This window comes from Panthera pardus, unplaced genomic scaffold (genome assembly GCF_024362965.1).
Source record: "Panthera pardus isolate Hobbes unplaced genomic scaffold, ASM2436296v1 HiC_scaffold_11, whole genome shotgun sequence".
In the NCBI taxonomy this organism is placed as follows: Eukaryota; Metazoa; Chordata; class Mammalia; order Carnivora; family Felidae; genus Panthera; species Panthera pardus.
In genome coordinates this window covers 68,336,846-68,360,159 of record NW_026526666.1, presented here as the reverse complement: position 1 = coordinate 68,360,159, position 23,314 = coordinate 68,336,846, and the positions used below count along the sequence as shown (strand labels likewise).

The 23,314-nt window shown below is 45.6% G+C and overlaps 1 protein-coding gene across 4 annotated transcripts in view; it reads right to left on the bottom strand.

Annotated features, from left to right (window-relative positions):
- LOC109266906 (BEN domain-containing protein 5) overlaps positions 1–23,314 on the bottom strand; it is a 1,451,617-nt gene that overhangs the window by 79,126 nt on the left and 1,349,177 nt on the right. The window lies entirely within an intron of this gene.

Here is a 23,314-nt window from a genome sequence, read left to right as displayed (position 1 = left end):
GTCATGAGCCAATTTAATGAGCATACAAGAGGTCAGGTACTGTGCTAAACACTCTGGACATCATATCAATACATCCTTACAACAACCCTAATAGGAAAGATTATCCTGATCTTGTTGATTCTGACATTGACACCCAGACTGCCTGCGTAACGTGATTATAGTCACAGAGCCTCTAAGCAGCAGAGCAGGACTTGCTCCCTGTGCCACAATACTTCTTCTTAGAGGACATTTCAGAGACAAAGGGCTTGCAGAGCAAAGTCACCACTCACTCTTTACAGTCTTTGTTAAAGATGAGGATGTTTGGAATTGCCTGAGGACTATCTGGGGACTAGCTGGTGATGAGTCACAGAAACTGTAAAATTCAATGAAATAAGTTCCTTAAGGTTTTCAACCTAGCTTTCTTGGCTTATGGAAAGTGGCAGTGTCCGATCCATGTAGGATCAGCTCAAATCTTCAGGAGAGTCCTGGAAGTCAAATGACTGGGTAAAGAATACACCCTCCAAGTCATCTAGAGCAGTGGTCTCTTTGCAGCTCATTCTTCTCTCTTCATAGACAAGGGCTCTCTAACACTTCATGGTAAAAGGTGGTCCACAATAGGGGTGGGGGTCACAAATGAGAGCCAACATGACCTAGATGGTTCTGAATCAGTGACTATCTGTGAATACATATGTAAGCACAACTAGAGAGCCAAAACAACTAGCGATCCAGAGAGAGAGATAAGGATGGATGGATGGATGGATGGATGGATGGATGGATAGATGGTTGGATGGATGAACAGGCAACTAGACAGATAGATAGGCAGCAAGTTATAAACATACAACAAAGCTTCTATTTTAGCTTTTTGTGTGCTTCTACTACACTCTGATCCCCTAGAAGGATGGTATTGTTTCTGATTTATTGTAAACTCCCCCTCTCACCAGATATACAAAAAGGTGCCCAGCCTAGACTGGATACTCAATGAATGTTTGTTCAAAAATAAATAAGTAAACAAACAAACAAACAAACAAACAAACAAAATGTAACACCTGAGAGAGACATAGCTAGATAACAATAATCCTTCACGTTTGTATGGTACTTTGTAATATAATGCACAGTATCAGCCTTAATCCCCAATCTAACTTTTTGAGGCTGTCATTATGATCCTCATTTTATTGATGAGCGATGCTTGTCTCAGAGTGGTGAGGTGTCTTGCCTAGGGTTACACAGAGAAGCTGAGGACCTGGATAAACAAGCAGGTCAGATAGAGGTAGAGAATGATAATGGGATATAGGCAAACAGAGACAAGACAGACCAGAGGAGACCAAGGCATGGAGAAATGATGGAGACAAATGGAGGTGGATGGACAGATGCTGAGAGTACCTCCAAGCTCTCCACCTTCCACTCAGCCTCTTCACATGGCTGGAGACAACTTTCCTAAGCACAAGTGTGACCCTGTCCTGTACCCACTCTATAAAGCTCTGTTACTTCTCCCAAAGACTTCAGGATAATGCTCTACCATGAAGAGCCTTCCTGACTTGGCCCTACCCATTTCTCTACCTTATATCATATCACTTTTCTCTAGCACTGTTCAGTCTAGTCACAGGACCCTCTTCAAGCCCTACAAAAGCCATGCCATTGTCACCAGTGCACGTTTATCACCTGATCTTCCCCCTGCTTGTGGATGTCTGGCCAACCTCTGCTTATCCTCTAAGACTCAACATAACCGTTGCTCCCTTTGGAGAGCCTTTCCTGACCACCCTTCCAGCATGGGTTCATTTTCTGCCCTCTTAGGTCACCCTCTTCTGTACAGGATTCAAGAGAGTAGGATGAACCTGGACTTGGAAATAAGAGATGTTTATTTAAACCCTGTTCACCTACCTATCAGCTGCAGGACTTACGGCAAGTCATGTACCTGCTTAGCCTTGGTTTTCTCATCTCTGCAACATACCTGATCATATCTGTTCTAGGATTATTTGGGGATTAGGGATAATGTAACAAAACAAAACACCTGGCATAGAGTATGTGTCCTACACGTGGAAGCTGCTGCTGTCCCTGCCTGACTGCTGCGGGGGCCACAATAATCTTCTATTGGATCTGCCTCACCCATTGGACTATGAGCTGCCTGAGGGTAGAGGCTGGGTCCACCAGCCTCTACACCCCCAGTGCTCAGTGCCTAACCCATGACTGGGCGTGCTGAATCTTTCCTACCCACACTGAGGCTGCTGGGTAGGATGTGCTTCCAGGCACTAGAAGGCACCACCTATAGTCACCCTCCAGAACTGCTGAGGCTGGGGAGGACGGCTGGAGAGGTGGTGTGGGGTTGCATCCCTGAAGGGAGATGACTGAGACCTTTGACAGGTTCATGTTGCGTGTTGAGGTTTCAGTTGTATGTATTTTGAAGATAAAGATAACGTTTAAATAAAATTAAGAGGCTGCTTTGTTCCCTCACCTACAAACCTCTGGGGCAACTATGTGCAGTTTTGACTGTCACCAAGCATGTTTAGGGGGAAAGTGTCAGATTAGGTGGTCAAAAGTATTCTATACACTTTCTTTTCTCTCTCCAGTTTCCTTCATTTCCCTCTTTTGTTTTCCCAGTGGATTCAGATTCCTTGTAATTCTCTTCCTTATCCTCCCTTCTCTCCCCACACTCCCTCCCTGTTGGCCCCATTCTCTACCCCAGGAAACCAGCTTCCAGGTGGATGATGAGAGATCCCTCCTTTCCCCTACACACATGCATGTACACGTGCACACACAATCTGGAAGAGGGGGGCATCAAATGTAACTAAACAGCTCTCCACATGCTTGAGGACAGGGAACCAGCCCAGATCAGAGGAGCAGGGGCTGGCAGCTGGGCCCTGAGCCAGCAGTATTGACTCTCCTCCCTGACTGCCAGGACAGCACCCCCGCCAACCCCCCCCCCCAACCCCGCCAGGTCATAAACACCCACTATGAGTTGGGCCAGAGCCTTCATTGAGATTCTGTTCACAGGGAACGCCCATTGCCAAGCTTGCCCAGCTCTGTCAGCTGCCCTGATATCTGTGTGTGAAAAACTGATGGCCGCCGGGCCCTCTGGCAGCCTGACAAATGGCTTAGAAGCAGGCCTGAGGCTCCCTGGCAGAGGCCCAGGGCTGCGAGCTTCAGTGAAGGGTAGGAGAGAAGGGACTCTCCTGTCAGATGGCCTGACTTCAAGGCAGGGAGCAGAGAGAGCAAGAAAGAGCAGGGGGCGAGGAGAGGGTGGTAGGGGAAGGGCCCCAGACTTGCCAATGCCTACCTCGCCCCAAGGGTAGAGAGCTGTAGGGACTAAGTGCACACTCTGGTGACAAGTGTTGTCTGTAGGACTACAGGGATAATGCATTTGTTTCCTCACTCATAAAATGGGGATAGTAATCCTAATATCTATCTTGTAGTGGTGAGAATGCTAAACACACACACACACACACACACACACACACATATATATATATATAAACATGCATGTTTATATATATGCATAATATATATAATACTATATATATATATATATATATATATATGCATGTTTACTATATATATAGGTGTGTGTGTGTGTGTGTGTGTGTGTGTGTGTTGTAAACCAGCAATCCTCACCATTTTATGAGACTGTCAGGTATTGTTCTATGTTTTACATGCATTACTCATTTCATTTTCACGTCAGTTAGAGATTTACATATTGTCCTCATTTAAAAGATAAAGTTTCAGAGCGGGTGCCTCACATGCCCAAGGTTACACAGCTGAACGAGAGAAAGGATTTAAAACCAATCTGCAAGACTGCAAAGCATACGCCCTTCATCAGTAGGCTGTACTATAGATGAGCATTTTGTGTGCCTCTTTGCCTCTATGTATCTCTACTGATGTAAGGGGAATAAGAATCTTTTAAAAAATTTTTAACATTTATTCATTTTGGAGAGACAGTGCATGAGCAGCGGAGGGGCAGAGAGAGAGAGAGACAGACATAGAATATGAAGCAGGCTCCAGGCTCTGAACTGTCAGCACAGAGCCCAATGCAGGGCTTGAGCTCACAAACCGAACTGTGAGATCATGACCTAAGCCGAAGCTGGATGCTTCGGCGCCCCAGGAATAAGAATGTTTTTAAACTCTCTACTCAGAAAGAAGCAAACACAAACTCAAGATAAAAATCAATCCCCTTATTTTTAAAGTTTAAGTGCTGCAACATTCCACAATGGGGAAAAGAAAAATAAACAGCTAGGCTCAGAAACAGGGAGCTCTCTTAGCCCCAGGGAGGCAGAGAGAAGCGGGAGGCAGTGGGAGCTGCAGGGGACTGAAACCAGCAAACACAGTGTGGAGACAGCCCAGGCTCCATGCCCTGTCAGGGGGTCTGAGGGTTGGCTGCCTAGCTGCTGCAAGGCTGCTCTTTGTGGGAATCGGCCGCTTGCTTGGACGGAACAGAACCAACAGAACCGCATTCATTAATTCATTCAACAAATGCTCACAGAGCACTTTTGTGCGGCAGACCTGAGCTGAGTGCTGGAATAAACAGATAAAGAAGCCCCAGTTCCTGCAGCAGGAAGGTGCACTCTCAGGCAAGAGAGAGGCAAACATCAGGCAACTCCACTGCAGGGTGGTCAAGGCTGTGACAGCTTGCACAAGGGCGGAGAGCACAGGAGAAAGCCGCCTGGGGATGGCTGGGGCACGAAAGGCTCCCTGGAGAAGTGGGGTCTACAAGGACAGCATGGGATCCACTGAGTTATATAGATGAAGGTGAGGAAAGGCAGGGGTGTCATTCCCTACAGAAGCTCAGAGCCGAGATCTGAACACAGTTGCTGGTCAAAGGTGAAAGTTAAATCACTTGAAATCCCATAACCCAGAAACAACGGTTATTAACAGCTTCCCATATGCACAGACAAAACAATATATAGCTGCTGGCCAAATAGATGCCTAAATTAAAAAGCTTTTATAAAAACAGAATATACTATAAATATTTCTATTTAAAGAGGTACTGAATTCAATTTTTCTTAAATTTAACAGAACTAAAAAACTGTTCCCTCACATGAAACATTATTTTCTAAAAGATAAATCTAAGGTTAAAAAAAGAAGAGATTATGAGAAATATTAAGAGGTTGAGGCCATTCTGGCTTTTTTTAACGCCAGACTTGAATTTTTGTAGAAACACATGAAGACATGGAGAGAGGTTAAATAACTTACCTAAGATCACACAGCTAGTCTGTGGTATAACTGGAACTTGAACCCAGATATATCTGATTCTTTCTATTACATTCTTTGCTTCCCTAAGCCAAAATCCTCATTTTAAAGATAAGAAATTGGGGCACCAAAAAGGGCAAGTGCTATATTTTGATTGGGCAACAAGGTAATTTCAGTCCTTGTTCTTGATTCTCTCTCTTGCTGTAACAAGGGATCTCCTGCTGTCATTTATTTGCCTAAGAATCCAAGAGGAGTCTACATATATCCCCACCTCACTGACTTTGGCCTTGGCCTTGGGATATGCTTTGGCCAATGGAATATGAACAGCCATGACATTTGCCACTCCTGTGTGGAAGCCTTGAACGGGCTTGTATTTCTGCCCTCTGCCATGAAAATGGCCCATCCCAGATGGGAAAATACTCAGCCTGGGCCCCGGATGAAAAGCAAGGATGGGGGCATGCACAGCCCGGCAGAGCTGTGGCTGACTCCCTCACAGCCCTCGTGTAGCACAGGCATGGAATAAATGTTTGCCGTGATAACCTCCCAAGCTCTTGAGGTCGTTACCACAGCAAAGCTGATGTGAAGAGCACAGTTTCTTGTAGAAGTCTGTTCTTCTCATGGTTGAAGTTGCCTCTAATGGTGCAATGATTATGAATTCAGACCATGCAGGTAAGGGCTGTGTTTGTGAGCATTTTAAGCACTCAATGGATTCAAAATAGTTAGAGAAAGAGTTGAAAAGTATATGGTACGGGAGGAAAAACCAGCACCTTCTGATGAAAAGAAAATGGCGGTGGAAGTCCACCTTTTGGCAGAGAGACAAAGATGAATCAGACGTGGCAGTTTCTTTCTCGGACTTCTGCCCCATGAAGAACCAATGGCACTAACTACAATATGTATTCACCCATAGGCACCTAGTTCTGAAATAGAAGATGCTACAGGAAAAAGATGCAGTAAATGCCAAAAATCAATCTATGCCACCAAATTGCTATGTGACCTTGAGGAGGTCACTTTCCTTCTGGCATTAATTTTCTCATTTGTAAAATGAAGAGATTTGAATGAGGATCTCTCATTTTCCTTCTGGCTCTGACATGCTAGGATTTGATTGCCTCTAACTCATCAGTCTCAACTGGCTTGAATGGGACCCAGTAGTATTGAGAATAATCATAGGAATCCATCAAAACATAGCCCAAAGAAGGTAATCTTGAGACTCAAGTGAGATAACCCAGGGAAAGTGTTTTGCATACACTGAAGGGCTCTAGTGCTTGCTCTTCCATGGAAAAGAGGTGCGCAAATGTGCATCTGGTCCCCTAACTTGCGTTCCCCTAGCATCCTTCCCCCCACTTACATTTAGCAGTCGTCCGGGCCATTCTGCCTACCTCACCCTCTTTCCTCTCACCATGAGGAAAAGTAGCTCTAAACCAAAGGAGGGTATGATGATACAGTAGGAGACATAAATAACATGCTGGGGGAGGGCAAAGGACTTTGGAATGCAACAGATCTGGGTTGGAATCCCCATATCTCTTTTTGCTCATATATAAAATGGGGGTGACTCTTCCTTCATGTGGTTTTTCTCGGAATTGAAGTATATAAAAAAGCTTGTGGGCCCACATAAGCACTCATTTATATCTGGGACAATGACAGAGGTCTTCCTGGGAGTGGTGGTGCAAAGACAAAGCTGAAAGCTACGTAGAATCCTGAGAGCTGGGAAGAGAGAGGGAAGGTAATCACTCAGAGAGGAGTGTGTGGGGTGAGGGTGCAGGGGTGGGTATGGATGTGACAAGGGTGGCCTGTGAATGTGGGTGAGTCAATGTCCTTTAGTAAAGGAGGAACAGGCAGTTAGAATAAGAGTAGAAGTTTCATGCAAAGGAACATAAAGGAAGGAGTCTAAACCTTTGAATGTCAAGCTGGAGGCTCTTAACCCAGAAGGTAATGAGGGTCCCTGAAGGGCTTTGGGAAATTATACCTTAGGAAGTTGTAAGTGTGCTGATGCATCTTGGTAAAGAAGCTGCAACCCCACACAAACCAAGGTGTGGGGAGGGAAGGAGATTGTCACCTCCCCAGAGGAGCTCTGTTGCTACACTCCTCTGACATGGAAATCTGAGCTATGGGGAAAACATCAGACTGCACCTTGAACTAAAACAGATGTGGTTACGACAGATAAAATGTTTTCAAGATTTTAAAAGTTCAATTTTCTTCCTTTTACTCTCTCAGGAGAATCACTGGTTTTAAACCCAAGACAGTGAAAATCCTAGGTAGCAAAATGAATGCAGAACTCCATTTGCTGACCAGATCTGGGTTAGACTGCTTTTATTGCTTGCTTTTCTTTCAGGAACCCTAACCCCACAACCTCAGTGGGTCCACCCGGGGCCCAAAAGTTTGGTCCTACCATAGGTCATGCCCTTGCTACTCAAAGCAGAGTCCTTGAACTAGTAACATCAGCATCACCTGGCAGTTTATTAGAAATGTAAATTCTCAGATCCCACTCCAGACCTTCAGAACAGAATTTGAATTTTAAGAGTTTGAATAAGAATACCCAGATGTTTCCCGCATATTAGGTTTGGGAAGCACTGACTTACACCATGCCTTCAGATTGCAAGAGTTTCCTTATAGCCAGAGGAGGTCAGGGTTGGTCCAACCTCTTCATTGAACTAACAGGGACCTAAGATCCAGACAGAGAAAAGAACTGGGCTTTCCAAGGTTACCCAAGAAATAAGTATAATTGGTATAGTAAAGTTAATAACAGTAGACCATGTAATATAATAAAAAAAGAAAGAACTCTCTCTAGCTAGCCAGAGATGAAGCACAGTATGTTGCAGGCCACTCCAATTTTGGAGTCAACTCAATGTGCAAGATTTACAACCCAGGTGGGCCAAATTATTTCATCTCTCTGAGCCTCCTTTTCCTCTTTCGAGCAAGTAGGAACAATACGAGGCTCTTGATAAGGATGTGAAGGTTAGGTGAAATAATGTATGTGGAATACTTACTACAATCGAGGCGGTCACTAGCTAGTAACTGTGCTATTTCAGAGATGCAGCCAGAATCCAAGGTTTCAGGATCCTACCTACTGTCTTTTCTCCTAATCACAGAGTCAACCCAAGTCCTACTAATGGGCATGGTTTCCTAATTTAAAAAGAGTTCCCTCTGCAGAATGGATAGCCCCTTCTGTTTGCCCCCTTGGCTCTCAGCTCTTTCCTTTCATGGCATTTAGACATATACAATGGCTGGTTTCCTTCTCTGACTTCCACACTAGAGTGTGTCTTGTCTTAGAGCAGGGACCATGTCTTTTATCTCTGTCTCCCCAGAGCACATCATCGTGGATATGGTAGCAGATGGAAGGAGTGAGGGATAGAAGAGAGAAGGGAGGAAAGAAAGAAGGAGGAAGGGAAGGAGGAAAAGAGGGAGGGAGCTGAGAAGATGTTGGGTTTTGGAAGGTAACCATTTTACAGCATGATGGATTCATTCAGAGAGTAGCTTGACAGCACAGAATTCATCTTTTTATGACTGTGACAACACTAATACATTTATTTCCCTTCTGAAATTAACTTTCTAATATTAAGAAAGGTCAAGATGAACTGCAGGAAAATGAGACATTTTGTCATTTTTAACAAATTATACCAAAGCAGACTGTCAGATTAAAGGGGTCACCGTTTTGAGGTCTAAACGCTGGTCCTGATTGCATAATCAGAGCTAATGCTTGTCTTTCCACACTTTCCCTGCCCACAGACCTCCAATAGTTCCCTTTGGCCCAAATGATAAAACTCAAATATCTCAGCCTGGTGTTCTGAGGCCCTTTAGAATCTGATGACTTTTTAAAAAATCCATTCCTTCCCCAAAGGGACATCCTACATCAGCCAGACCCACCTCCTTCCTGCTATTCTCTTCTTCCTATGTGCCTTTGCCCATGTGGTATTTCTTGTCTTAACTGTCATCTCTCCTACCGATGCCCACAGAAAGTCTCTCTGCCCTTTCTCTGCCCGTAGCCATCCAACCCACTGGCTGGCCCTTTGTTCCTCAGGATTTGACTTGTTCTGGCCTTGAGCCTGCTACTTCTGCAAGGCAACTTTTTAGCCTTGAGTTGGCCCTGCCCATTGCTTGGACCCTGAGCTCCCTCCCTCACCCACTCATGCTCTACCCTCCTTCAGAGGCTTTTGGGGAAACCTTGGAGGTCTGTGAGAGGACACTGAATGTGGGTGTTTTGAAAGGAAGAAAAGAGCCATAACCTTTTTTCCTGTTCCTCCTGCTCTCTTCTTCCTTTGATATTTGTGTGCTTGGCCCTGGGCTGGACTAAGGGCCATCTGGACTCGGAAGAATGAAAATTAAACCCTGACTCTGTCTCTTCAGAAAATTAATAATTGTAGGCCTTAGTTTCCCCATTTGCAAAACAAAACACATCATCTCTACCTCACGACACTGCAGCCACCATCAAATGAATGCTTGTATGTGACTGTGCTCTGAAAACTATACATTTCTGTGACAAATCAGTGAAAATAATTATAACAAGACCCATGTGCTAGTGATTCATCCCTAGCCTACAGTCCATGTGCTCCAATCTGACACAAGTCACGAGGACCTGAGTGTGAGTCCCAGCTCCACAGTACTCTCACTGTGCAACCTTGGGCAAGCCAGTTTCCTGCCCTGGGCTTATGTGTTCTCTCTATATATTCTCTTCCTATGGAAGATTAGTTTGGAGCACCTCTTTGGTTTTTGCAGCTTGAGTTTCTATGGCTCCACAAAGGGCAAAGTAAGCTCTGAGGCCCCAGAAGGCTGGAATTAAGTTACTAATTCAAGGTCAAAAGTGGCCAAATCAGAGGTTAGGAATGTGGACATCCTCAGGTGGTGCCCACACCCTGTGGATAAAGAGGAGACATCCTGAGGTGCAAACCTCTTGACTGCATTGGTATCAGCCAGCCCCCTTTAAGACCTCAACTTCTGGGGCACCTGGGTGGCTCAGCCGGTTAAGCATCTGACTTTGGCTCAGGTCATGGTCTTCCGGTCTGTGAGTTTGAGTCCTACATCGGGCTCTGTGTTGACAGCTCAGAGCCTGGAGCCCGCTTTAGATTCTGTGTGTCCTTCTCTCTGCCCCTCCCCTGCTCACACTCTGTCTCTCTGTGTGTCTCTCTTTCTTAAAAATAAATGAACATTAAAAAATTGTTTTATTTATTTTTTTTTTTAATAAGACCCCGACTCCTAATTCACCTGTCATGTTCAACCCATGGAGTTCATTTTGGACTTCTCAAACTAAGTGCTCCTCAGGGAGGGGCAGGGTATCCAAAGTAATGGACTAAATCTGGAATTCCATTTACAACATCAACAGAATCAAGACAATGGGGACGATTCTGAACATTTGCTACTAAAAGGTGTCATCATATTCAAGAAAAAGTAAATCAATAGAATGCCTCTCTTCTAGGTTCACCATTTACATGTGTTTTAAAAATGAAAGAGGAGACCCCCTGGGAAATGTTGAGCCTCCTGCAGGCTGCTCTTCCCCTGGGGAGCAGCTCACCCGAGGCACTACAGAAGTTGGCCCTGGGCTCCTGCAGATCTTCTGTTTCCAACTGCTACTACCAGTTGCCATGACCTTGCAGGTTCTGACCGCTTTTCATTTGTTCCTTCTTGCGACTGACATTTTACTAATGTGTTAGGTACTGTGCCCTGGGCAAGAGACCGCAGAGGTGAGAGATACAGTTTTATCCTTCAAGGAGTTCACAGCTGAGTAGAGAAAACAAGCACATAAACCAATCAGTGTGCTGTGGAGTGACAAATGTGTGCAACAGGGGAGATTATGGTTGGGGTGGGGAGTTGTGGAAGGTGTCATTCACTTTGAGCCTCAGTTTCCTCACCTGCGAAACAGGGATAATGATGCCCATTTCATATGGTTGTTCTATGGGTTACATGAGACAATGACTAAGCACTTAACACCTGCTCAATAAATAACAGCGCCTTCCCTCTTTCCTACTCCCACCCCCACCCCAAGGTCCTGAGAAGCTGTCTTCATTTGTCCCATCCACTCCAGAAAATCCAGTCACATGGCAAAGATGTCTATTAAAGAACATGCCTTGGCAGGTAGAGGATTTTTCAAGGTTACAGCCTGGAGCTAAACTCCAGCAGAAAGAAAGTATCCATTTGTGAATGGGAGCCTGAGTAAGTCAACTTTTCTGACTGCTGAGTGTGTGTGCTGGTCGTGCCAGGAGTTTAAAGAAAAGCTTTAGCCTCGACAGGCCCTGTAGACACAGCCAGAGAGAGGCCATTTCGTCAAGTAGACTTGGCTGCCAATCAGGGTCCAAACTCCACCTTTCAGCAAGCCCAGGTCCTGAGCCTCAGCCCCGGAAACCAGCTCCAGGCCACACTCAGGGTCTGGAATTGCCCTGGAGGGTTCCTGAGGGTCACGTTTCCGGTATTCATTTTGGAACCATCCTTGCTGTTGTCATCCCTTAGGGATTATACACAGACATGCGCACATACCCAAACCCTAGAAGTGACAGAAATCTTGCCTTCCGAAGGTTAAACTGTAAAGTTCACCCAGAATGGATTAGAACGGACCAATACAGGAAGCCCTGAGAGAGAAAGGCTCTCACCCCTGGAACTGAGCTTACTGTCATGCAATTAAAGGTATTAGCTCAAGCTGAAGAAAAGACTCACAGATGGGAGGGAGTTGGGGAGTGGTCAGAGAAGCCCAGAGAAAAGTGAGGGCTTGCTCTCTTTTAAGACCTACTTGCAATGCTCTTTTAATAACCAGAGCTGTAGCTATTTTTTAAATACTACAGTTTACAGACGGTGATCATGTTCTGAAATTAACATCGAAATTGTGAAATTAACATTGAAATATCAGTTACCGTATACTACTAGATTTGAGTTTATAATAAGAATAAACGCTAACATTTATCAGGTGCTTATAATTTACCAGCCTTAGAAAATACCGCACTACGTGTAGTGTCATTTTCTAACCTTATAATGCCTCTATGAGGAAAGACTATTACCCCATTTCACAGATCGGGCCACAGAGTCTGAGAGAGGTGAGATGGTAGGAAGTGCAGGAGCTGGATGGAGGCTGGTCCAGCTAACTGCTCAGTCCTTGCTCTAAGTCCCTAGGAGAGTAAAGGGTCTGCCCCCTGTCCTTCCTGCTTACAGGGTGGTGCTTAAAGGCCAAGGTACTTAGCAGAATGAGAACAAAGTAGGAAGAAAGGGCACAATCTGAGGTTTGCTCTGGGGTGGTGAGGTCCCTGTTACACTTACCAAGAGGGCCAAGAGTTGGCAGACTTCCTAGGATGTTAGAAGCCTGGACGTGGGTGCCTCTGGGATAGGAGTTGTGAGCAAAGGGTAGTAGAGGTACAATGGATGGATGGTTGTGTGGAAAGACAGACAAAAGGATGGCTAGTCAGAAGACAGATGCATAGATAGGTATCAACTGACCCCAGTTTCCTTCTCTAATGTGGGCTGGGCTGGCTTCCTCAGGCTCTAATCCTAGGGACTGGCCCAGCACCAAGTAGCTGCCTCTGAGGGTTATTTTATTTTATTTTATAAAATGAGGTCCCTCCTCATATCTGGGGGGCCAGCCTCCCTCCTCATTCCATACATTTTTTTTCCAGTTTTAAAGTTAAAATATACTTGTGGAAAATTGCTGGGAAATATACAAAAGCAGAGAGGAAGGAAACAACCTTAGTACCCAGAAATGCCACTGTTAACATCTACTTTACATCCATTCCTTTGTGTGTATGTTAAACCTAGTTGTTATATGTCTTAACACATAATACACATGTAATTTTGTCTTCTGATTCTTTTCATTTAAAATTATAGCATAAGCATTTTTATAATATTGTACACTCTTCATAAACATCCATTATATGAATGTATCGTGATTCACTTAATCAGTTTCCCACTGTTAGGCATTTGGATTTTTTTCTTGGTTTTTCACTATTTATAAATAATGATTTGGTGGACTTTTTTTTTTGTTGCATAAATCATTATTCACACTTCAAATTATTTTAGTCTAGGTTTGTAGTACTACAATTGCTGGCTCAAGGCTACAAACAGAACAATGTATTTAAAACCCCAGAAAGTCAGAGTAACATTTTTTTTTCCTCTCCCTTTTGAATTCCACATCCTTTTTACTCCCTAATAGGGAGCTCCCTGGATTTCAGGATAAAGCCCAAGCTTCCTGGGCTTTATGACTGGCCTCTGCCTACCCCCTCTCCTCACCTCCCACTTCTTCTCCATATGCTCCCCCAGTCCAGCTCACCAAACTCCTTAGAATTCTGAGTATAGTCACCTGATAGGTGTATGCTCACACACGCTGTTCCCTCCGCCTGTAACACTTCCCCAGTCTGTCTAAACAGCTCCTCGTCTATCTTCAAAACTCACCTCGGAGGTCACCTTCCCCAGAAAGCCTGGCCTGACCCCAAGTCCAGTGGCGATGACTTGTTTCTCCCACGTGGCACCCAGGCCCCTCGCCTGTCATAGTGCTCAATACCCTGGCCTGCGGTCCTCAGCCTGAGGCGGAAGTCCTAGACCAGGGGTTTGTGAACTTTCTCTGGCCATGGAATCCTTTATTCAAACACGTTTGTCATAAACTGATAAAGGTTAACATCTGTTGAGAATATCTATCCCTGGCAAAGTGCCTTCAGCAAGTCACAGGAATCACTTCTGTTAACCCTCACAACAACCTCTTACAAAGGAGGAAGCAGCTGCTTGCAAAGGTAAGGGACGTGCCCAAGATAGCAAAGCTATACAATGTTGAAATGAGATTTAAACCCCAGACCTGAACCTGAGCCCTTAATCACAAAATTCTACCGCGCAGGTGAAAATGGAGAGGAGCTACCCATGGGAGCCCCAGACCTTTTGCAGTTTTTCTGAAAACAGTTTGAAAACCACTCTCTATTCTGGATCATCGGTTCCTTGAGGGAAGTGACTGTTTCCTGTTTGTCTTTGTCTTCCAGTATACGGTGCCTGGGCTCTGAAAATGTTTTTTGAATGGATAAATGAACAACCTTTTTCTTTTGAAGATTGCAGGGAAGTTACTCTTTTATCTATATACTTTACTAGTCTTGGAGTGAGAACAAGAATATGAACCTGGAATGGCTTGCTGAGTGGGATAGCACGAAGCCTCATTGGCCAGAAGGTCAGGCTGTGTCCTGGCTGATAAGATGTCTCACAGCCAGACACCTGGGACCAGGACAGGGCTTGGGAGGTGGGCATCAGAACTTCTGGAGGATAGGGGCAATTTCTTGATGAAAGGTTAAACAGTTCACCTCTTGCTGGAAGCAGTGATTAGTCTGGTTCCTTTCATCAGAATTCAGCTCTCTCCACCACGGTAAATAATGGACTAATTAGGCATCTGGCTTACTTGATTTCCCATGGCTAAGGCCAATTTCTGAAATGCAATATGCTATTTGATGTACCAGCATGAATTCTTCCTGGGCTCGAGAGCCTCCCAACAGCAACAGCCAAAAATAACGCTCTGAGAAGTTCCTCACACATCGAACACAAAACATCTTAAATGTGACTTGTACGTGGTAATAGGATGGTCAGGCTGAGAGTCTAAGGTGGTAACAGGCTGTATGCTGATCCTAACCTGCTCAAACCAGGGGCCCTAAGGGGAGGAGTTTGCTGGGGGGTGAGAAATGGATGGGATAGGTTACTGGGAACTCCTGGAAGAGATAACATGGAGGTATACCAGACGAGAAGGGTAAGTGAAAAGAGATTATTCTGGGACTGTCCACAGAGACTCCTTTTCAGCTCATTGTGGCTGGATAATTGAGTGATCATGGGATAGGGAAAATGGAGAAGCAAGCTTGGTCTAATTTAGAAATCAGGGTAAGTTAAACAGATATTGGTAGCAGATCCTACATGACTAGATTCTAACATTCTAGAATTTCTGAATTTGTGAGCTTGAGAACAAAATTCCATACATGGGAGCTCTTAGTGACAAGGGATCAGCGGGGGCAAAAAATGAAGGAAAGAAGGTGAGTCAACAGAAATGCAATACAGTGAGAGAGAAGTGTAGGGGTTTGAAAGTTGAGGGTGCCATGGATTTCCCTGGGATGCTTTCGTGCTATCGTTCTGGGAAACACTGTGTCAGATGAGGTGGCTAACAAGATTTCCCCAAACGTTCATCAAGGGCCTACTAAGTAAGGGTGAGTCCCTGCCAGGTAACTGAGGTATAAGCTGAAAAAGACAGAGTTTCTGTCCTTGAGAAGCTCAGTCTAGAGGAGGCAGGAAAACCACCGCAAGAACACAGCAGGATGTGTGCTTAACCAGGGGTGTACCCAGCGCTGTGGGATGCATATAGAAATCCTAACAACCACCCTCTAGAGAGACTGCATTTTAATCAGTGCTGAAGAGGTTCTCACTGAGCTACCAGTGAGTGGCCAGCCCTGCCCAGGGGAGGTAAAGGCAGATCCTTGGCTCTGAAAGGGTTTGCAATTTAGCTGAGAAACTGGAATCCAGAGGAAGTCAGAGGAGATGCTACTATGGCACCAAGCCTACAGAATACACCCCCTGTGTGTTTATGGAATAAACTACTAGATGAAAGAAGCAAAGTCTGATGATAGAAGAACAAAGCAACAAAAAGTGTTGTGGGCCAAAGGGTTCAGGGAAATCTTAGAGAAAGTGGGCCTGGAGGTGGGTTCTGAGGATTAAGTAGGATTTGGAGAGGGACTTAGTGTGTCTCTTGACTTGAAATACTCTTCCTGCTCTTGACTCAGCAAATTCCAGTCCATTCTTCAGAACCCTGTTCAGATGTTAATTCTAGGTCTTGCTGAGCAGATTGCTTCTTCCCTGTCTGTCTTTCCTCTCTCTCTCACCCAACACACATTCATGGAAGGCCTGTGCCCTGGGTATCAGGGATCACAAATGGCTAAGGTGAAGTCTAAGACCTCAATGGAATCACAGTCTGTGGTGGGGTATGGGAGCTGGGGACAGTGGGAACAGTGAGGTAAGTGCTGTAATGGCCAAATGCATAAAAATACTAGTGGCTCCATTTCTCATATACCTACCATTGACAGCGATTTATATACATATTATCTTACCCTGAGAGAAATCCCATGGGATGGGCATTGCTAATCCCAGTTTACAAATAAGGAAAATGAGATACAAGAGTTTAGTTGAGCTGGCTCAAAGGGAAACTTCTGGAAGCTTTGCTGATCTCCATGCCATTGAAACAGTATGTACCTAGTTACTTGATGAGAAGTATCCAGAGTCTTTCAGGATGAAAAGATGTTAGAGAAATTGAAGGAAACAACCACCCTGACAGGAATATTACTCTGAAGTGAGAGATCCCTCTCTACCCTGCTTGCTGCCAGAGTCAAAGTTATAATCTAGAGAGACAGAAAAACCATGCCTTTTATCACAGATGGGAGAAGTTGCCCTTTAGAAAAATAATGATTTTCCCTTAAAATTTCTTAAAGTTTCAAAACCGTCTCAAACTATTGTAGGAAAAAACTGTAAAAATTTCATGAACCCAGAGTCCCCTATGTTCTCAGAGCCCCCTGTACAGTATTATATTTACCTTCATTCTTTACTTCCACATTGAACCTTTCCCCTGGTGGCTATTTACTGTTTTCCTGGGCCATGTTGGTAGGTGTGGAAAGATAACTGAGTAGACTGGCGTGTGTGATATATGGCTGTGGTGAGTGCATCTAGTCTATCCCTTGTGAAACTTCTGGCAGCTGGCTATAGTCTGGACACTTCAACAGGGCATTTCTCTTCACCCTACCCAGGGCAATAGTCCTTCTTCACCTTGATAAAACGCTTTACATTCGCATACATCGGATCTCTCCATCCTGTGGGTAAACAGGCCAGGGCTTATTCTTCCCTTCTACCTGATGGACACACTGAGGCTCAGGAAACAAATGCTTACAGAACATCTGCCATGTGCTAAGCACCTTCCGAGGCATTCACTCCAGGCTGTCCTTCTCTGGCAGCAGCCAGACTTTTGTGCCTTGTCATGGAAATCTCACCCATCAGGGGAGCCTTCACAACCAACAGACAACTCCAAGATGATACAGAGACACAGACTGTTGGAGCCAGATGGGCCCTGGGGAGTCTATCCTTCAACACCTACAGTGTATACACTGGGGTAGGGTGAGGTGGGGTGGGAGCGGGTGTGGGGAGTGAAAGGCCCAGAGAAGGGAAGAGACTTGCCTAAGAGCACCAAGCAAATTAGTGGTTCTGCCACTCTGGTGGGGGGTGGCTAGTATTCTCAGTCTCTCTTCACAGGCTTTAGCTGCTCCCTGCAGGGGATCTTTGGGGTAATATAGCCAGAGACATGTGGATGCAACAAAAGCTTGGGAACCTACAGTCCAGAGCTCCTGAGGCCTCAGGGAGACAGTCTGCAAATGCCCTAGGGATGTGGTACAGCCTCCTCCTAGGGGGTGATAAGCACCCTGCCACAGGGGGAGTATTTTCCCAGCCCAAGGCCATGGCTGTGGCCTCCTCTCCTGGTTTGCCCCTAAGTGTGTATGTGCGTGGGGATGGAGTGCCCCCAACCTTCTACCCCCCTGCTTGCCAAGGTGGGTTTACCCTTTCCAGTAGCAAGACTCCTCTCCCAGGCTGTCAGGTATGAGCACACAGGCACCCCCTGGTTTCTAGTGAGGAGCTACCGTCTCAGGGCCTTCTGGTCTGGCGACCCGGTGAAACCTCTGCCCATGCGAAGAGCAGACCTCAAGGGCCGCTTCCTGCCATTTTGACTGGGTGGGGAGACTGCCTAGCTGTGTGTTTGTGTGTATGTTCCATGTGTGATCACGTATAACTTGACACCTATCTATGTGTCTGTCTTGTATGCACCGTGTCCATGGTGCTTTTATGCATATACTTTGTTTTCGGTATGTGAATGTAGGCATTTTCTGCACATCTCCACATTGTGTGACTGTGTGAGTGTGTGTGTGTGTGTGTGTTTTCCGTGTAGTATGAATGAGAGCTGGTTCTGTGTGTGTTAGATGACCATGCCACCGGCTGCTCTGTTTGTCGTGCAGATGTGTTATAACTTATTTATTTATTTGACAGAAAGAGAGCAGCTTGAGGACTACAGGAGGCAAGCAAGGAAAAAAAAAAAAAAAAAAACAACCCGGCCCTGTGTTGCTCTATTTTAAAAACTGCTCCATGTTGTTATGGCAGCTAATTTTCCTTAAATGATTTAAGGAAACAGATCTGTCTAAGAGCTACAGCCAAGTTGTTATAGCAACACAGGCCTTTCTCCTCCAGGAAAAAGGAGGAATCCCCACCACCACCCCCTGCCCCCCGCCCCTGGAGCATAGAAGCCCCTCGCAAAAGCGACCCTTGGGTTCTTGGGGGACTCGGGGGGCAAAAGAAAGGGCAGGAGGGGACCCACTCACCTCCCACTGTCAGTCCTTAGGGAGTCTTCTTAGCAGCTGTGCTCACCACTCTCCAGTTCAGATCTCATTGTCCTTCACCTGCACTACTGGAATAAGCACTGAACGGGACTCTCTCCTTTCGTTTCGTCTCATCTCCTTTGATCCACTCTCCACACTGCAGCTTTCGTAAGTTTCTAAAGCATATGTCATTCAACATAATATTCTCTCTGGTGCCATGTTCTCTGTTACGTGCTGGATATGCATGAGGCATGTCTTTGAATAGCACTCCTGGAACGTTGGCCTTTATTCCACAAGTAATAGGGAGTCATTGAAAAGTCTTAATCAGGCAGGGAGAGATCCAGTTGGATTTAAATTTTAGAATGACTTAAGTTTTTAAATTGGGGGACTGAGTGGATGGAAATACTATTCATTGATCTCTGTCTCCCTTGCTCAAATGTTTTTGATGGCTCTCCATTGACTACACTGATTCTTAAGATTGAGAGAGGGTGTGTGCTTGGAATATTCCTAACAAGTGGTGTTTTGTTCCATAGCTTTGATTTTTTTTAATTCAATCAAAAATCAATGCAAAAGAGGGCCTAAGACTTTGATTTTAATAAGAAGAGAGCATGGGGCCATAGGAAGAAGCCAAATTCCTTTGCTCCATGTTCACTCACCCATGAGCTTCTTCCCATCTGCCTCTCACACTGCCCTCTTGCGCTGCCTGTCATAAATCCTGCATACCAGCTCAGCAGCTGAGGCCTCTGTCACTTCTCTGAGAGCTTTCCCTGGAATGCCCTCTCCCCTTTCCCTGTAACCTCCCTCACCCCTAAACTACAGCCGCCATTGCTAGAGGCCCAGTCCAAAATCCTTGAGAAAACTATCCTTCAGACACCACACATATTGGATGAATCTCTCCCAACCCCATATTTCCAAAGCATTGCATTTTCTCTACCATAGCACACCTTCCTGGCTGCCTTGGATTAAAACTGTTCTTAAGAGTCTGGACTTCCCATCAGATTATGAGTTCTTCCTGACCTGAGATCCTGCCCCATTAATCTCTATGACCCCAGAGGTTACAGAGGGTTTGCCCATGCATTGAGAAATGTGCACTTCATTCAATCAACTGAGCATTTTAAAGCAACACCTGCTTTTTTGTTTATCTTTGCCGAACACTTCTCTGGGTGTGCCTCTCAGATCGTTAGGCATTAGGAGACTTATAGATGGGTGGTCCTAGGAAGCTCATTCGTAAATGCGCTTAACTTTTTAAGATTGTAACTGGACATAGGTGAGAGAGGAGGGCCCTGTGTGTGCTCTTGTGTGCAAGTGGCTCTGGTTGTGTGGCTGATGGTGCATGTGCCAGGATAAAGCCAAATTTCCATGGGTAGGGCTGAGCTCTCGCCTGAAAGGTGATGTCATTTCTGGGGCTAATTACCTGGGGAAGAGGTAGAGTACTCAGACCTAACTTCAGAATGGAAAGGAGAAACCTGGATATAGAGCAGAGATGGAACTGGCTCCCCTGGTCTTCACCACTGAAGGTGATGAAATGTCGAAGAGCAGCTCCCGAGTAAGACATGTTTGGACGGTGGGAAGACTGAAACCCAGGGATCTGAGGGGGCTCTGGGTTGCCAGAGAAAGCTAAGTTCAATGGTGGGTAGAATGGGGTGGGCACTGAGGCTACGAATGGAGCATATTAGTGAAGGTGACCAGAAGCCTGTGTCATGGGAACCAGAGCAGGTAATACCATCTCAGGTTTTGTCCCTGAGAGTTTAGGACAATCTCAGCAGGTTGCAGGGAAACCTAGGAGAGGCTTTATGTCCATACACCAGAGTCTTCAGGAAAAAAGGACACATGGATGGTGGTGGCAGCATCCGGGACACTTTGAGTGGGAGGTGAGACTGGGGAGAGGTAATACGGCCCAGTTGCTTCTTTTCATCAGGGAAATCATATTAAAACCAACTCACAGAGGCTCTGGTTTACTTCATCATTTGCTCAGCATTTACACTGAGTGCCTGCTCAGAGCTGGGTCCCTGCTGGGCACTGGCGACTCTGAGATGAATCAGCCAGACTCTGCCTAGGGGACAGTTCATCACAACTGGTAAACAAAGGCCAGGCTGTCCACAGGGAGCTGTCCCAGGAGTGGGGCATAAAACACTTTATGTCTGAGATCCAGTACAGTCCTCTGGGTGAAACACTCCATGGTCAAGATCATCACTTAGTTTCCAAGACCCATAGGGCGGGGGAAAGGGCTTAGTGAGCAAAGGGCTAGGAAAGCAGCCTTTGAAGTAAATGCCATCATCAACACAGGACACCAGGCTCCTGTTGTCAGGTGGGGACACAGAAGAGCTCGTGCCTGAGACTCACAGTGTAGGTTGGACATACTACTTTTGCTCAACTTCAAAGTCAACATGTCTAAAGTTTGTGCCCAGTCTCGCTGCCCCTCCTGAGTTCCCATCTCAGGAAGGGTACCACATCCACTCCACTGTCCAGGCCAAACGATGGGCATCATGCAAGACCCCTTCCCATCCAATCAGCCAGGCACTAAGCTGCCCTCATCTCCCTCCATAATGCCTCTCCAAGCCTATAGCAGTAAGCTCTACTGGTCTCCAGCCTCTATCCTGGCCCCCTGACCCTCCAAAATGGCCCCCTTATAGACACCAGAGGGGTCTTTCTGAAATGCAAACCTGATCCTATCATTTCCCTGCTTAAAAGTCCAAATTGCACCCTGTATCATAACCCTCTCTGCCCTTCTGTCTGCTCCTAGTACTAGCCACACTGAATGACTTGGAAATCTCCTGAGGGTGCCTCCCTCTCAAGGCAGATGCACAGATGTCTCCTTTTCCTGGAAAGCTTTCCCTGCCCTGGGAATCTTTCACACATCAGCTCAGGTGTGGTCTCCTGGGTTGGGTTCCTTCCATGGGCTCCCACAGCCCCTGTGCCTCCCTCTACAAATGCACCTGGAATAACTGCCTGTAAATACCTGTCTCTACCAGGCTGTGAACTCCTTAGGGGTGGACAGCAGCTCTGATTATTCCCAGCATCCAGCTAGAACCTGAAGGGGTTCGGTGAGGAACGACGATGCTCACAGACATAGTCCCTGCCCACCAGTGAGGGTCTGCTGATCCCCTGCTTGCTGATTCTGTCAAGCAGAAGGCCACTGGGATGAAGGAGTGAGGCTGTGAGCATTTAGAAACAAGGCCAGAAGCTGTCCTGGCAGTTCACACAGCTTTGGGTTGAGTGATTATGATGATGTGCGCAACAGTGAAGGTCAGGAGTAGAAAGCATTTAAAGCTATTAGGGCAGATGCTTTTGGGTACTGCAGTGTCTGCAATTGGACACAATGTCCCTTAAAGTCAAATGTGACTTTTAATCCAATCCAAATAATGTTTGTTGAGGATCTACTACACACGAGGTACTCTGCTAAGTGCTTTTACATAGCTTTTAAGTAGAGAGACGGTATAATTTATCATCCAAACTGGGACACTTCTAAGAGCGAAAGGGGGCCCTGTTCATACTCTAGGACAACAGGTATAAGTGGGAACTGCCCCAGGCAAGCCAAAACTTATAACCATCCTACCCACAGGTTACATTCTCGGTGCTTTTTTCTCCCCCCGTAATTCCACACACAATTTGTAAATCTGTATTTACCAGTATTTACTTACTTAATGTCTATTTCCCTGCAGATTGCCAGGGTTAGGGTTTTGTTCACTACTAGAAAAAGCCTCAATGCCTAGTATGTAGAAACTACTTGATAAATATTTGTAGAAATAAGGAAGGCAAGACTGGAGTAAAAGCCTGGGCAGGGAGAGAGGGGTGGGGAAAAGAGAAGAGGTGGAGGGAGCTGGGATCCTTGACTCCCAGGTTAGTGCTCCCTGTTCTTGCTTAGGACTTAAAGGAGTGGACTGTCAGGAACAACACAGCTTATGCAACGAGCTCAGCCTCCCCGTGTGTTTATTAAGTTCCAGCCAGCTGATGAGCAACCTATTCATGGCACAGAAAGTGTCTACATATCTCTGTCACTCATTCTTGCCTGATTTATGCTCTATAGCATGGACGAGTGTCCAGTTGTTTGTGAGCAAACCAATGACTTCCAATTGATGATAGCAATGGCAGGCTGAAGCCTCTTCTCTTTAGCAAACCTAACCCTCTTCGCTTTGGTTCTTCCTCCATGCCCCACCCCCCCACCTCTCTCCTCAGGGATTCATCTAAAATACCATTTTGTTCAATGGCTCCTACCTTATCACTGTCCCATGTCATTTTTTTTTAAAGCCATTCTTCATAGTCCCCTCAGTGAATAACTGTTTTCTATCTATAAACCACATTACAGTTGGCATAACACGATTTGCCATAGTTAATCCAATTCAATTCAACCAATAGTTATTGAATATCTATAACCAGCCAGATCAGAAAAAAATTTAGGGGCTATGGAAATCAAGGGATCATGAAATCACAGTCATCAAAGTTAGAAGAGATTCAGATGCCATCTCACTACAGCGTCTTCCAACTGAATCTCCTCTATACGCCATTTTGACAGTGTCATTTAGCTTCAAGGTGAACACTTTTAGTAAGGCAAAGTTCACAGCTCCTACACCCACTCTGGCTCAGGCAGCTCTAAATGTTAAAAAGTTCTATTTCTCTACAGGTCTTACCTCTACCTTTGGCCTTCACCCAGAAGATGTCTGTCCTGTCCTCTCTGATAGCTCTTCAGAGATAGAATGACTATGGTCGTCCTCCTTTCTCTAACCTATGAAACCCCAATGTCTTCTCTATTTCTTAAAAGTCTTACCCCTATGAGAAAACTCAATATGGACACCCATTGTTCTCCTTCTTTCTGGAATAGCAGGCCCTCTTCT